Source organism: Aquarana catesbeiana, linkage group LG06 (assembly GCF_042186555.1).
Source record: "Aquarana catesbeiana isolate 2022-GZ linkage group LG06, ASM4218655v1, whole genome shotgun sequence".
NCBI lineage: Eukaryota > Metazoa > Chordata > Amphibia > Anura > Ranidae > Aquarana > Aquarana catesbeiana.
The window spans coordinates 72,575,798-72,592,285 of record NC_133329.1 but is presented as its reverse complement, the minus strand read 5'-3'; the positions used below and the strand labels follow the sequence as shown (position 1 = coordinate 72,592,285).

The 16,488-nt window shown below is 41.0% G+C and overlaps 1 protein-coding gene across 1 annotated transcript in view; it reads right to left on the bottom strand.

The window, feature by feature from the left end:
• Nucleotides 1-16,488, bottom strand: part of LOC141147985 (uncharacterized) — a 691,676-nt gene that overhangs the window by 382,246 nt on the left and 292,942 nt on the right. The window lies entirely within an intron of this gene.

The following is a 16,488-nucleotide window of genomic DNA, read 5'->3' as shown; positions in this document are numbered from 1 at the left end:
TGTTCTTTAGACTTTATACTCAATCATAATATCTTTTCCTTTGATGGAAGACTTTTCCTCCAGGTACAGGGCGTAGCCAGGGGCACTTGTTGTGCCCCTGGCTACGCCAATCTGTACCTGGGGGAATGGGAAAAGACCATTTTTGGCGATGAGGGTCTCTCTATGTACCTGTGCCACGTCATCATGTGGCACAGGTACATAGACGACATCTTCATCGTCTGGGATGGCACACAATCTCTCTTGAATGAGTGTCTAGAAGCACTAAATAAAAACCTGTTTAACCTCAAATTCACCATGAAATCTGATAAGACTACCATCACGTTTTTGGATATTGAAATTTCAATCAATGAATCCAATGTACTATCTTCCAAACTATTTAGGAAACCCACCGCTGGAAATACGGTACTGCACTCGTCCAGCTTTCACCCCAAACCTTTAATTAATTCAATTACCTATGGGGAATATTTGAGAATAAAACTTAATTGTTCGAACCAGTCAGATTTTAAACATGAGGCCAATAAACTCAAAAATCGATTACTACAGCGCAGTAATAGTCACAAGTGTCTCAAAAGAACTTTCAAATGTGCCAATCTAAAAGAGAGACATCAACTATTAATTCCCAAACAAAAATCCACCACTGATGTCAGTGCCAGAATAATCACTACCTACACAAACGATCACAATAAAGTCAGACAGATATGCCAAAAATACTGGCACTTACTGACTTCCGATCCAACCATAGGCCTCCGAGACCTCCAATTACATACAGACATGCCACCTCTGTGGGAGACTTATTAGTTCAAAGTGAATATAGGGGACAGGAGAGAGGTGACCCATGTACTACAGTGGGCACGTTCCAATGTGGATCTTGTGCCTACTGTAAGTACATGGACACACGGAAAAATATATACTTACCAAATGGCAAACATTTTGTGCCTAAACATTTCTCAAACTGCCAAACAACAGGAGTAGTATATTTATTACTATGCAATTGCAACTGCTTTTATGTGGGGAAAACCCTACCGAAACCATGGCAACGCATCTATCGTCACCTTAGGGCTATGCAGTCAGCTGACCCTGACCTCCCCTTGGGCAGACACGTAGCTCAGGTAGATGGTGGCATTTGTCCCAAAATTTCTGTACTAGTATTGGATCGTTTGCATCCAAGTTCCCGTGGGGGTGCTTTTAATAAGATCCTCCTACAACAGGAACTCCGCTGGATATCTAGACTTAACGCGACAATGCCACCAGGCCTGAATGAAGCCTTCAACTTGAAACCATTTCTTCCGGGTTTCTCTACAGGAGGAGAATTATAAAGAAGTCTTCTGCATTGCATGCCATCTGTTCTTTTTCTTCCCCTCCTTCTTTCCTTCCTTTTTTCCTTTCCCTTCTTCCTCCTTTTTGTCTCCCTGTTTTTGGTTTTTGTCATGTATTTTTTGTCCAATTATCTTATTATATCGGCTGATACACAGACCAGGATGGAGATTTGATCATTGGAGGAGTGTTCACTGTGAGGTCAAAAGAAGAAGATCAATATTTACCTGAAGAAAAGATATACAGAACCATCTGCTGCTTACGGGTACCTTACGTCAAGGTTGTGGGGAGACCCAATTCCCTGTGCTGTTTTTGACTGCCGTAATAGCAGTCACCTGGATCTGGTAAGCGCATTTGATATTCCACCCTGGGTGTGAAGAGATATAGAAGACTTCCAACTGCATCTTTATCTTCTTTTTTGGCACTTTTCTCTTCAATCACGGACTTTTTATTTACCGTATATACTCGAGTATAAGTCGTTCCGAGTATAAGTCGAGGCCCTAATTTACCACAAAAAAAATGGGAAAGACTTATTGACCCGAGTATAAGACGAGGGTGAGAAATGCACAGCTACTGTAAGTGGAAAAGAGGGTCAACAATGCCCATTTGCAGCCTCACTGTGCCCATTTGCAGCCATAGGTCCCCCGAACTTCAAACTCGGTAGTTAAGGGTTCCTAGATGCCCCCTAGCTGCAGCCAAAATTTGGGGTCTCTGAACCCAAAGGGTCCCGAAATGACATTGCTGCAGATAGACACAGTTGACCGAATTTGGGGCCCCGTATCTCGGGGCCACTTAGTGCTAAGAACCCCAAATTTGGTGTGCAAACCCAGTGGAACTAGCATAATAAAATTTCCAAAGCTGGGGTTTCTAGCACCAAGTGGCGCCAAGATACAGGGCCCCAAAAATCAGTTCAGAAAATGTCAAGCACTTTTCTGCAGCAGAGAATGACATTTTCCGAACCAGTTTTGGGGCCCCGTATCTCAGGGCCACTTGGTGTTAGGAACCCCAGCTTTGGATATGCTATGGCACCAGTTCCACTGGGATTACACAACAAATTTGGGGTTCCTAGCACCAAGTGGCCCTGAGATATGGGGCCCCAAATTCGGTTCAGAAAATGTCAAGCACTTTTCTGCAGCAGAGAATGACATTTTCCAAACCGATTTTGGGGCCCCGTATCTCTGGGTCACTTAGTACTAGGACCTTCAGCTTTCGATATGTTGTGGTACCAGGTCCACTGGGTTTGCATACCAAAGTTGGGGTTTCTAGCACCAAGTGGCCCTGAGATACGGGGCCCCAAAGTCGGTTCGGAAAATGAAATTTTTTGCTACAGAAAAGTGCTTGACTCGAGTATAAGTCGAGGGGGGCACTTTCAGCACAAAAAAATGTGCTGAAAAATTCGACTTACACTCGAGTATATACGGTAGTTTGTGGACCTTATTTTTTGGGGGTGACTTCACCTTTTACATATTATTTTTTCACATTTGGTATTTATTTATCTGGATATTAGTGTTCACTCCTATGTTCATTTATTTAATATTGTAGAGATATTTATTTTGTATATCATCTTTCATTTTTTAGCGCCGCATCCTTTTTATATAATTTTTATCTTATTATATCATTTAATAGCTTTGATTTGGGTCTATATTCGATGTTTATCCTTGATATAACAAAAATGCTCCTAGATAAAGCGGATATCCAATACTCTATCATACTGTTGAACATAAATATGCTTACCTTGATTTTTATCAAATTCATTTGTCTCTCTCTAATGTACATCTGTATTGTAATATCTATAGGAATCATATATGTCTGATTGCTTTTTCCTTTTTAGGGATCATCATCTGTACCCCCACTGTAAAGATGAGACTCCCACATCCGGACAGCCCAGGATATACTGATCAGGCTTCTGTAATTGATAACCTTTTCCTCAATTCATTTTATTCTATTACGTCTGAATACAAGCTTCTTTTGTTATAACTTTTTTATATTTGGGTCTAAAACTATGTGGCTTCTGATGTTGTCCTCGCCAGAATGGGTCGTCGGTGTTCCCCGACACGGAAAGGCCTCCGATTCCCTATCCTGGGGACGGAGGCATTCCTCTAGCAGCGCTGCTGTACATGCGCCCGACGAGCTGTCCCGCGCCTGCGCAATGGGTGAATTTCTATCTCCACTCAGCCAGGCTGCTTCCTTTCTGTGTCAGCGGCCTCCATAGATGTGTGACGTCACCGCGCCTGATGACGCAAGCAAAAAGTGACAGTTACAGGGGTTGGGGAAAACCATATAACACCGCTGGGGCGATTAAATGGTCTGCTGCATCAGATTGCATTATATATATATATATATATATATCCTTTATGCCCATAGCTCCACCAGAATTCTGAATCTCACTTTACAAAAACTGACAATCCCGCCTGAGACTATCTATGCGATGTAAGATCACTGCAGTTCCTGAGTCTGTACATCTGCTGTGTCCATTAGGGGTTTCCACCATTCCTTCGCTGAGTTACTGAGTATGCACACCTGTTGTGCCCATTATGAGGGGCTCCTACCATACCTCTGCTGAGTTTCTTGGCCTAAACATCGGCTGTACCCATTTTGAGGGGTTCCCACCATCACAGTGCTGAGTTCCTGGTTGTACACACTTGCCCTTTTTTTTTTTTTTTTTTCAAACACACAGCTGATTGTCTTCAACATCTCAACATCTCCCTGACTGCTTCCAAGTCAAGCCTATTATTCTCACCTGAGCTTGTTCCATCCCCTGTGCTACTAATCTGATTGGCTGTGCAGATCACACACCTTGTAATACATAGGGTATATAATACCAACTTAACACACACACTCCTCTGCTGCATAGCTGAGAGGAGCCTGCTTTCCCTGCAGTGTGTGTCATTACAGCTAACCACCAAAGGTCAGTTATTGAACTCAAATCTCTCTTCCTTTTTTAATATCCATGCCTTATTTTGACATTTGTTTCTTTGCAAGATGGCACATGCTTTTAAACCAAAACCCTTCTCCTTCTCTTTCTATCATAAGATAAGAAGAAGGAATCTTGAAAGCTCAGTGTCCCTGATTAGGTATTTTCTTTTATTGATTTTTTAGATGCATGCCAAGTCCATCCACCAGTGGTGGCCCTCGTGAGCTTTGTTGGAAGTTAACAGTCTCTTAAATTCTCAGATGAAATTTTTTTTTTTTTATGTTATATGTTGGTGCCATACACTTACTCATACACATTTATATATATTTTTCCCTTTTTAGAAACACCTCAAAACTGCTTCTTTGAAACGTCTGAGCAAGAAAACATACACTATAGAAAGAACTGAGTCTTTCTATGTTATTCCGAAACATGTAGAGTGTCCTGTGCTGTTTTATTTTCACTCCAGTGAGCTGACCCTTGGGTCTACTGGGATGATCTATTACAACACTATAGCAGTTAGATCACAATTGATTGTTGTCTCCTCCATCTCTTTGATCTTATATTGATTCTATGTTTGTAGATATTTTGCATATTTTGTAAACAATAAAAACTTTGTGATAATCTATTTAAACAATACTACTGTATGCTATTCTTGCACCATATAATTATTTCCTGGTGTTGTACTGCCCATAATATCCCCCTTGGGGCACATACCCTCTTTTGGCTTTCTTCCTTATATATGGGATGTGGCAGAGACCCCCGGAAAAACTCAAACACTTGTTCCTCCCTATTATCTTTATTTCGGAGTATCTGTACATAGGACGACTATAAGCCGTACGCTCCAAAGAGTTGGGCTTTATGGCAGAGTGGCCAGAAAAAATCCATTTCTTTCAGCAAAAAACAAAATGGCACGTTTTAGAGGAATTGGTCTGCAGCAGAGTGCATGTAGGGGACGCCCCTATGGATTTTAAAGGCAGAGAAAGAGTAAATAAAGTATTAACCATAAAAGGCACCAACAGTGCCAACTTTATTAGCATACAAAAATGGATTAAAAATGTCCAGAGGGACAAGACAAACATGTACAATCAATAATTGGTATCTGTAAAAATGACAAAGACAAGTAGAGCATATAAAAATGATGTCACCCAGTGCCAGCAACCCCAAACCATCCACCTGCATAAGGTAGGTCTGGTGGGGGGTAGGTGGCTAATGCATATTTCCCAACATGTTTCGGAGAGGACCGCAGTCACACCGGTATATTCCTTCTTCAGGGGAATTGTTTAACATACAGATGGGTGGAAAAAAATTATTTCTTGTCTCTAGAACATAGATATAAACATCAATGAGTAACATAGCAAAAAACAGAACCATATAGATGGTTTATGTTATAGCCATTTTTATATCACAAGAATCATCAAAAAATATATATCATAGTACTTACATAATGAAGCTCATGTCATGAGAAAAAGAAAAAGCGAAGGAAAATGTCAACGTGCTGGTTGTAGGGGTCCACAAGTGACAGAAGGGGCACCAGTGATAACACGCAGAGCCGCAGGAGCACCTTCACAAGGTACGCCTGATCCACCCTGTAGCGAACAATGTCAGCGTTAGGGGGAAAAAAATTGCACATAAAGAAAAGGCCAAAGGGGGCTTGTAATTTAAAAGCAAATTCCATGTATGTGTACAAGCCAGCCCTTTAGGGTGTCAGTTTCAAGGGAGGCATATGTTTCATACCTGAATTAAGGTGGTAGATCAGGGACATTAGCTGCTGACAGTTTGAAGTCTATCAAATAGAGATGTTGGAACAAGAGTGTCTGCTGCTGACAAACCGGTGTCTGCCACTGTGTTGGCACCTGACATCCGGATGTGAGCCAGAGCAGTAACATATATATATATATATATATATATATATATATATATATATATTGTACATCATTGGAGACAATTGCTGAACGCGGTACAGCTGTGTGTAAACACAGCTGAGAAGATTAGAATCGAGGGTGTGTAAAGGATGACCAATCAGAGGCAAATCTAGGGGCCGTCACGGCCGCCGTGTAGTCACGCCTGGCGGACGGAGACATGCCTCAAGGGGCGTATCTCAGGCACAGGGGAGCGCGGCCACGTCAGACTGGCGCGATTGCGTCACGCGTCGACGTGCCACCGGCGGGAAGGCTTCACCGTCGTCATGGAGACGGCGGCGAAGGCGTGTAAGCGCTCCACCCCCCACAGCCAATCCAAGGACGGGAAGGCGAAACCGTCACCGTCCTCGGCTGCGGCAGGGGCAGCCCACCCGCCAGGGGTGACAGTACACATGCAGCACCGCGGGGACCACACGCGCCCAAGCATATCACCCAGTGGAAGGGTATGAGAGGAACAACCAGCCTGTTGAACAAAAGGAAAGGGCAGTCAGTGTGTCATGGGAAACAAAACATGAATGATGGAATTGACACTGTTAACCAAAACTAAGAAATAAAATATGTAGTAAAGCAATAAATCTTAAATCATGAATAAACGTGCCAAGTCTCTGATTTCTTTTCCTTATTGCAGCAGCGCTATGTGTCTGATGTCATAAAACACATTAAATAAGACAAATATTGGAGAAGTAAGGAAAGTTCAAAATAAAGCTGTAGTCTGTGGGTATGCAGAAATCCTTCCACCAAGAGTGATCACCGCGTGAGGGGGTCACCCCCCGTGAGATTGCACTCACCACAATTCCAGTAACCACAAGCCTTTCAGTAGTTATCTTTAAAAACTCTCCATCTCCTTAGTTCAACCACCAGATGGTGCAAAACACTCTCGGTTAGTATAACATAGGGAGAAAATAAAATACCATATAGCGTAATATTGCTTAAGGATTTATTAATATGCAAGAAAAAACTCCCCCCTTCATAAAATATGCGTACCAGATGTGCTATACATTAGAGAATTTGAAAAAAGTGCACTGTGCCTGCATTTGTCCCCCGGGAGGTGTTCCGGAATGCGCGCTGTGTACAGCTAGTTGTTCGCTTCCTAGTTACCTTCCGGTGCGTGGAGCGCACACGTCACTTCCGGTAGATTACGTCCCTGACGCGTTTCGTCACTTCCGGACGTCGTCTGAGGGCGTAATCTACCATTCATTAAGCCGGTTTATATACCAGTGACAGGTTAAGCAGCGAATGAGAGAGGACGATCAGCCGGCCACTCCCACTTAATGATAAGTGCTCCCAGAGCTGTCAGCAAAGGAAGACAAAGACTCCATTGCCTATAATGTACTTAATCTGCTTTAAACCCGATACTGCCGACTTTACAAGGAAAATGTGACTCGTATGTCTTATTCAAGAATCATTCTTATAGACATTTTACCTTTACATCAATACACCCATATCATATATAAATTATTCTATGCATTTTCTACGCATTGATAAGATAAAATAAAATAGACATATGTATATTTATGTTGATGGGATATAAGCAGCCTCCCATGTATTAACCTGTTCTGTTTCAATCTACTGTCACCCACCTAGGGTGAGAGCCCTCAACATAAACATGAATAACATGAGTAATTGAACAAGGTGTAAATTTAAATATTAAATTAAATATCTAAATAATTTAATTAATTAATCAGACCTCTGAATAAAATAAACTATACATGGAGGATGCGATACAATGGCATTATGCACATTTGATAAATTAAAAATAAGAATTAAAAATTACACCAACTAATGTGCGACCAAAAAATGAATAATATGATCTAATATTAGTAAAAATTCTAAAGTATATAAAAAATAAAGAAAGGGGAATAATAGATGTCCAAAGATATAAAAAAATGGAAATTAATAAATTAATAATTAAAATTAAATTAATTAATAATGTGATATTATTAAAAGTATATCGAACAGGGACTGTGTGAATATAAAATCTGAAGATAAAATTGTATGTTATGTGTCACTAATAAAACAATTTATATCCAGCTCTATATTGAGGCCTCTGGGGGAAAGAACATCCATAGAATAGATCCGAGTTTCGTGTTTAGATAATTCTCGGATACGATTAATGCCTCTCCAATGGGTTTGGAGGTGTTCCGCACCCCAGAATTCCAACCCCTTGGGGTCTGTTATGCTTCAACCTGAAATATAGGGACACATTATGGTCTTTGTAACCGATTTTAATATTATTAATGTGCTCTGCAATCCTAATCCGTAACAATCTTTTAGTACGGCCTATATAAATCAGGCCACAGGGACACCTTAGAGCGTAGACCACATAGGTACTATTGCACGTGATAAATTGTTTTATGTCAAAAGAACGATTGTTTACTGGAGATATGAAGTTGTCAATGCCCCTCAGGGGTCTAGCGACTTCTCTGCATGCTTTGCACTTTCTGCACGCAAAGAAACCGTTTCGATCCCAAAACGTCTGTGGTCGTTTGGGGGGGATCTATGACTTTAACTACTTTATCTCCGAAATTCGTAGACTTTCTATAAATAAACAGGTACAGATGGAAGAACATTCGTCAGTTTTTTATCCATTAGAAGAATGTGCCAATGCTCTCTGAAGATATCCTCAACTTCTTTATACTGAGAATGGAATTGAGAAATGAACCCCCATTCATTATTCCGTTCATTTACTTAGAGGGCGCTTCCTGGCATGGTTCTTGTAGGCATTCTGCTCTAGGTAGAGCTGCCACTTCTACCACTTTCTGTAGCATCTCCGGTTTGTATCCTTTAGCTTTGAATCTTTCCGTAAGTATTTTTGGATTGTAGAAAAAATTCGGTTTCTTCAGAACAATTTCTTTTCACCCTCTTGATCTGTCCTTTTGGAATATTTTTGAGCCATAGGGGGTGGTGGCCACTAGTGATAGGTAAATAAATATTCCTATCCGTTTTTTTAAAAAACACCTTGGTCTCCAATTTGTCATTCCTTCTATATATAGTGACATCCAAAAAAATGATTGTTTCATTGTGCCAGTTGGAGGTCAAATATTATTATCATTACAGTTTAAAACTTGTAAAAACTGATCCAGTGACTCTGGTGATCCGGCCCAAATAAAAAACAAGTCATCAATAAAACGTTTGTAAAAAATTAGTTCCGGGCGTTTTTCTTTGAAAATAGTCTTGTCTTCCCACTCTGCCATGAAGAGATTTGCGATGCTCGGCGCAAATTTAGCGCCCATCGCTACACCTCTCTGTTGTGTATAAAAAGTGTTATCAAATCATCTCTTTGACAGAGGGCCCAATTAAGCGCCAATAGAGCATCGTCATGCTGTATAATAGAATACAACGACACTACATCTGCTGTAACCAAAAGAACTTGTGGTTTGCCCGTTAAATCCACAGTCTGCAAAAAATTCAAGAAATTTTTTGTGTCTCTCAGATATGAGCGAGTGCTCATAACGCTCTTTTGTAGAAAGCAATCCAAATACTGGCCCATTCTTGCAGAAACTGACTCTATACTGTTTACTATAGGTCTTGCAGAAGCATTGTTGGGGTCTTTATGAATCTTGGGCAGAGTGTATAATGTAGGTATGCGGTTGCTTGAAGGTACCAGATACCGCCTCTCTTTATCACTCAGGACACCACTTCTTGATCCCATCTACACCAGAGTTTTCAATTGATCCCTATAGGATTGGGTTGGATCTTTCTCCAGGGGTTTGTATGTCACTTGATCAGACAACATCTCTATGATCTGACCATGATACATCTCCTTTGGGAGTATCACCACTCCTCCTCCCTTATCAGCTGGCCTTATAATGATTTCTTTTCTTTTTTCTAACATGGAGATCCCTTCGCTGATATGTCTCATGTTTATTTCTTTCTTTGGTTTAAGATGGTCCAAATCTCGTAAAATCAATCCTTTGAAGACTTCCACTTGATGGTTTGGATTATTCAGAAGATTAAACAAATTTGTTTTTCAAGCCGCTATTGATCGCTTCGTTGGGCTTTCGTGCCATAGCGGTGCTAGGAGGATTGCAACCTAAAAAGTATTTTTTGATGTTCAATTGTCTGATGTATTTGTGAACATCAATAAAAACGTCAAACTTATTAATGGGATTTTTCAAGCCACATTTAAGACCAAGGTTTAAAATATTAGTTTCCTTATGTGTTAATTTTACTTTAGACAAATTAAAAATACCTCCTACTCGCACCCCCTTCTTTTTTTGGATTCTAGATCCTGCCCTGCAGCCCCTGTGTTGTTTTTGTCTATGGCTGTTTGCTGGGGGTGATTTTTTTGTGATTGCTGTTCCTTCCAATAGGGTGTTTTTAGGTAATTCCAGGATTGTGGCCCTCTGTGCTGGGCCAGAGGTTGAGGACCCCTGTACTGGGATGGGGGCTGTGGACCCCTGTACTGATTTGGGGTCTGAGGGTGCGATGGAGGCCTCCCTCTGCGTGGAGGAAATCCACGTCCCCTCTGCTGGAATCCCCTCCCCCTCCCTAAAGGACGAGGTTGGGGTTGACCATTATGATACTCTGAGTTTGTCTGGTATCCTTGTAATGGCTGAAATCTATTATGTACCGGTACATCAAACAACCCAGGTGGATGATAATCCTTTTGATTATTTTCCTTTTGTTTACCGTATTTCCTCAAACCTCTTCCTTTCCCTCTCCCTCTTTGTATGGGAGTGGAAGATTTAGGAGTGAAAGATTTTGGGGAATACGTGATTTCTTCTATATGATCATTTTCATATACATATTAATAGGCGTAGGGTTGGGAATATGATTTGGTACTTGTGTGGGGTCCTGTGATCCCTGAGTAGGTACTCTAGTCCCCTCTTTATTGCTGGGAACCTGCTGCCAGGAGTACATGTAATTGGTTTTAAAATCTTCTAGATCCCTGTGATATTTTTTTATTTTATTTTTGTATTTCTTTATCTACTTTCTCTAATCTCTTTTGGACTCTATTATTAAAATCAATAATTAGCTGACTATCTTTGATGGGCTCTAATTGTTGCTGTAGGTCAGTGATTTTTAACTCAATATTTGCCATTTTACGTTTCTTCCTTTGGAGTACTAGTTCTTGTAATTTAAAACCGACCCCATTGAAGAAATCTAACCACTCCTGAGCTGAGCCTTGATCATATAGGCCGTACTAAAAGATTGTTACGGATTAGGATTGCAGAGCACATTAATAATAATAATAAAATCGGTTACAAAGACCATAATGTGTCCCTACATTTCAGGTTGAAGCATAACAGAGACCCCAAGGGGTTGGAATTCTGGGGTGTGGAACACCTCCAAACCCATTGGAGAGGCATTAATCGTATCCGAGAATTATCTAAACACGAAACTCGGTGGATCTATTCCGTGGATGTTCTTTCCCCCAGAGGCCTCAATATAGAGCTGGATATAAATTGTTTTATTAGTGACACATAACATATACAATTTTATCTTCAGATTTTTATATTCACACAGTCCCTGTTCGATATACTTTTTTTTTTTAATTTCCATTTTTTTATATCTTTGGACATCTATTATTATTCCCTTTTCTTTATTTTTTATATACTTTTTAGAATTTTTACTATTAGATCATATTATTCGTTTTTTGGTCGCACATTAGTTGGTGTAATTTTTAATTCTTATTTTTAATTTATCAAATGTGCATAATGCCATTGTATCGCATCCTCCATGCATAGTTTATTTTATTCAGAGGTCTGATTAATTTATTAAATTATTTAGATATTTAATTTAATTTAATATTTAAATTTACACCTTGTTCAATTACTCATGTTATTCATGTTTATGTTGAGGGCTCTCACCCTAGGTGGGTGACAGTAGATTGAAACAGAACAGGTTAATACATGGGAGGATGCTTATATCCCATCAACATAAATATACATATATCTGTTTTATTTTATCTTATCAATGCGTAGAAAATGCATAGAATAATTTATATATGATATGGGTGTATTGATGTAAAGGTAAAATGTCTATAAGAATGATTCTTGAATAAGACATATGAGTCACATTTTCCTTGTAAAGTCGGCAGTATCGGGTTTAAAGCAGATTAAGCGGCTTAATGAATGGTAGATTACGCCCTCAGACGACGTCCGGAAGTGACGAAACGCGTCAGGGATGTAATCTACCGGAAGTGACGTGTGCGCTCCACGCACCGGAAGGTAACTAGGAAGCGAACATCTAGCTGTACACAGCGCGCATTCCGGAACACCTCCCGGTGGACGAAAATACAGGCACAGTGCACTTTTTTCAAATGCTCTAATGTATAGCACATCTGGCACGCATATTTTATGAAGGGGGGAGTTTTTTTTTGCATATTAATAAAAATTCTTAAGCAATATTACGCTATATGGTATTTTATTTTCTCTCTATGTTATACTAACCGATAGTGTTTTGCGCCATCTGGTGGTTGAACTAAGGAGATGGAGAGTTTTTAAAGATAACTACTGAAAGGCTTGTGGTTACTGGAATTGTGGTGAGTGCAATCTCACAGGGGGGTCACCCCCTCACGCGGTGATCACTCTTGGTGGAAGGATTTCTGCATACCCACAGACTGCAGCTTTATTTTGAACTTTCCTTACTTCTCTAATATTTGTCTTATTTAATGTGTTTTATGACATCGGACACATAGCGCTGCTGCAATAAGAAAAAGAAAGCAGAGACTTGGCATGTTTATTCATGATTTAAGATTTATTGCTTTACTACGTTTATTTTTTAAAGTAGCTGCTTTAGTCTACTACGGCAGATTACGGAGCAGTTTTGAGGCGCAGAGTAATGTGAGGTAGAGGCGGTATATTTTCCACAAATTTCTTGCATATAAGAAATAAAATAGAATACACAATGTGAAGTATATACATGAATAAAAATATAGCATGCTAAAATACAATATGGGGGGAGGGAACAGAGAGGGCAGAACAACATGAGGTATGCATGAAAAATAAACAAGTATATAGTATGTGGAGAGGGGGGAGGAAGGGGGAAAGGGAAAGCAAAGCGGACCAAGGAGAACCAAACTCCATAGCAGTACAGGGCAAGGAGACAGTAGTAATGCATCATTAAGCTAGAATCAACAACCAGGAGGGTTACACCAACGCTATATGTAGTTGTATATAATTGAGAAGTAGGATAGAATAAAAAATTAAATATAAATAAATGTAAAAAATAAAAATAAAGAAGATATGAAATAAAGAAGGGGATCAAAACCGAGTCGGTGGCCTACATGTTAAGTTCACATACCAGTGACGAAAAACCTGGGAGAAAGGGTCTAAAGTTAAAAGCCTCATTCAATCCTGGTGGATAGGTGGCTTGTGAACTGTGAATCCACCTGAGCTCGCATTGAAGGAGGCTCTTGTTAGAGTCTCCACCTCGCGAGCTGAAGTGGATGTGGTCCAATCCCAGGAAATGAACTTTAGGGATTGAGGTGGGGTGTGCTTGGGCCATGTGTCGGCCGATGGTTACATCGGGGTCACGTTTGGAAATAGTAGAGATATGCTGGGGGTTGATGGTCTTTCCAATATAATAGCTTCCACACTCGCATGTGAGCAAGTAAACTACCCCTGGGGTCTTACAGTTAATAAAGTGTCTTGGATGAAATATCTGTCCATTGGGTAGGTGGATGTCCCTACGCCTGTCCATATACTGGCAGTAGGGACATCCACCACACGAAAAAGTGCCCAGGGTTTTACAGGTGTCACCCCTATGTGGCCGGTACTCACTTTGAACTAATCGGTCACCAACAGACGGAGCCCTCCTATAAGTTACGGCTGGTGTGTCTGGGACAAAGGGAGATAGAGATGGGTCAGTTTTTAATAAGTGCCAATATCTATTCAGAATTGGCTTTAATTTTCGATGTTGCGTGGTGTATGTGGTAATGATTCTGGTGGTATTATCGGTGAGAGACTGTGTTGGTGTATCCAATAGGTCATGTCATGACGAAGCTAGTGTTCTTTTATAGGCCTTTTTGAGGGAAGATCGAGAGTAGCCTCTTTCGAGTAATCTCGTTCTTAATTTATCAGCCTCCACTTTAAATGTAGAGTCATCAGAGCAGTTTCTGCGTGTCCTGAGGTACTGTGTGTAAGGTATAGAAGACAACAGGGGTTTAGGATGGAAACTGGTTGCGTGTAGCAAAGAGTTTCCCGCTGTGGGCTTCCAGTACAATTGACTTGAAAGACTACCGTCAGGTGGTCTTTTAACTAGCATGTCCAAAAAAGTGATCTCAGTATCACTGTATACCATAGTGAAAGCTAAATTAAATTCATTACAGTTGATTGCAGCCAGGAATTCGTGCAGAAGTATGTCTGGGCCTTCCCATATAAGAAAGACGTCATCTATATACCTGCGCCACATGGTGATGTGGCACATGTACATAGACAACGAATCATTGGTGATCAGGGAGTGCTCCCACTCCCCCAGGTACAGATTGGCGTACGATGGGGCACAGCAGGTCCCCATCGCAACACCCTGTACCTGGAGGTAGTGGGAGCCATCAAAACAAAACACATTGTGAGACAAGATAAATTCAAGAGCGTTCAAAATGAACTCATCGTATTCTGGTTTGGAGTCACTGAATTGAAAGTGCGCAACGCACCATGGCGAGGCCTAAGTTGTGTGGTATGCTACAATATAGAGACTCCACGTCGATACTGACTAGGAGGGTACCCTCCGAGATATGTATATCCCGTAGGGCTTGTAGAAAATGTATGGTGTCGCGTATGTACGATGTTTGGCATTCAAACGAGAGGTTTCAAATGGTTATCGACCACCCTACTGAGATTTTCCGTGAGATTGCCACGTCCGGAAATGATTGGCCTGCCTGGTGGTTTGTCTAACTTCTTATGCAGTTTTGGCAATGCATAGAAGGTGGCTTCTTTCGGGTGGTCGGTTCTGACAAATTCCCAAGTGTCTTTGGTTATAACATTGTGGTAGTATGCTGTATCCACGAGATTGTAAAACTCGTGTGAATTTATCTAGGGAGGACCGTCCAATAGGGCGGTACCACTCCCTATTTTTAAGTAGATCTTGACACATTTCTATGTATTGAGTGTTGTCCCTGACCACGACATTGCCACCCTTGTCAGATGGTTTGATGACAATGCCATGGTCATGGGCCAGAGTGTCAAGCGCCTTGCGCTCATGATTCAGGTTGCTCTTGGGCTTGTGGAAGAGTTTCATAATATTAATTTCAGCTGTAACGAGCTTTAGAAAGTCAGAGGTGTTTTGATTGATACTTGGAGATGGATAGAGTGTGGATTTCTTTTTTATTTTTCTTAGTAAGTCAGAAGCTGATGCTGTACTGGGCAAAGTGGAAACGCCCTCAGTTGTAGATGAAATAGCCGCATATTCAACAGATTCGGAGGATTGATCAGAATCTATCGGCGAGAGGGGTCCTCGGAGTCAGAACACTCCGTAGGGTCATTTTCATCAAGTATTGCAATTAGATTAGCCAACGCAAGGTTCTCCTGGTCAGAGTGCTGAGAACCAGGATCGACTTTTTTATTAAACATACTTTTAAGTAAAATTTTGCGGATGAAGAGGTGGATGTCCTTGATGGCGTCAACTTTGTCCAGGCCACGGTCAGGGCAAAAGGTGAGACCACGCCCAAGGACGTTCAGCTCTGAATGAGTGAGGGATGTATAGATAAATCCACAGGCTATTTCTTTCCCACAGTCCTCCTCCCAACAAAGAAGCCGGGGAAGACAAAAATCCCAAAAACGAGGAACAGGATCACGTGATGATTCCTCTCACATTGAAGCCTCCCTATCCAGGACAGGTAACACCGATCAATCTCGATCTGCCACAAGCAGTGACAGATCTGACACATCGGCTTCACTTAGTAGTTCTAGATCCTCGATACACCTACCTACCACCTCAATAACCACACGTTCACAATCGGTACCTCCGTGTACTGTGACGGATCCTATCCCACACTCCACTGAGTGCCTCCATCAATAACACCGCTTCCTCCAGTATGACCATCAGAGAGATATAATATTATAGCTGCATTAAATACAAGTCTAGTCGATAATAGCTTGTTGAATCTTGACTCCTTTACTGGGCAGAATACAGCCTTTTTATACACATTTAACACAAGGGGTTAGATAATGAGGTAGGGGTGACTCATGGACACTCCCCCCCTCCCCTCTAGTAAAAACTTAAAAGACAATAATATAATTAACATGTTAATTAACACAACACTTAAGGCAGACCTGGTGACCAGACAGTTCGTCTCTGCAGGTTAATGTGATCAGCTCTTTCAAGAATCATGTATTGTTCAGAACAAACAACTAAGAATAGTCTTTGGGCAAGTCCAAAAAAATAAAAGATTAATAT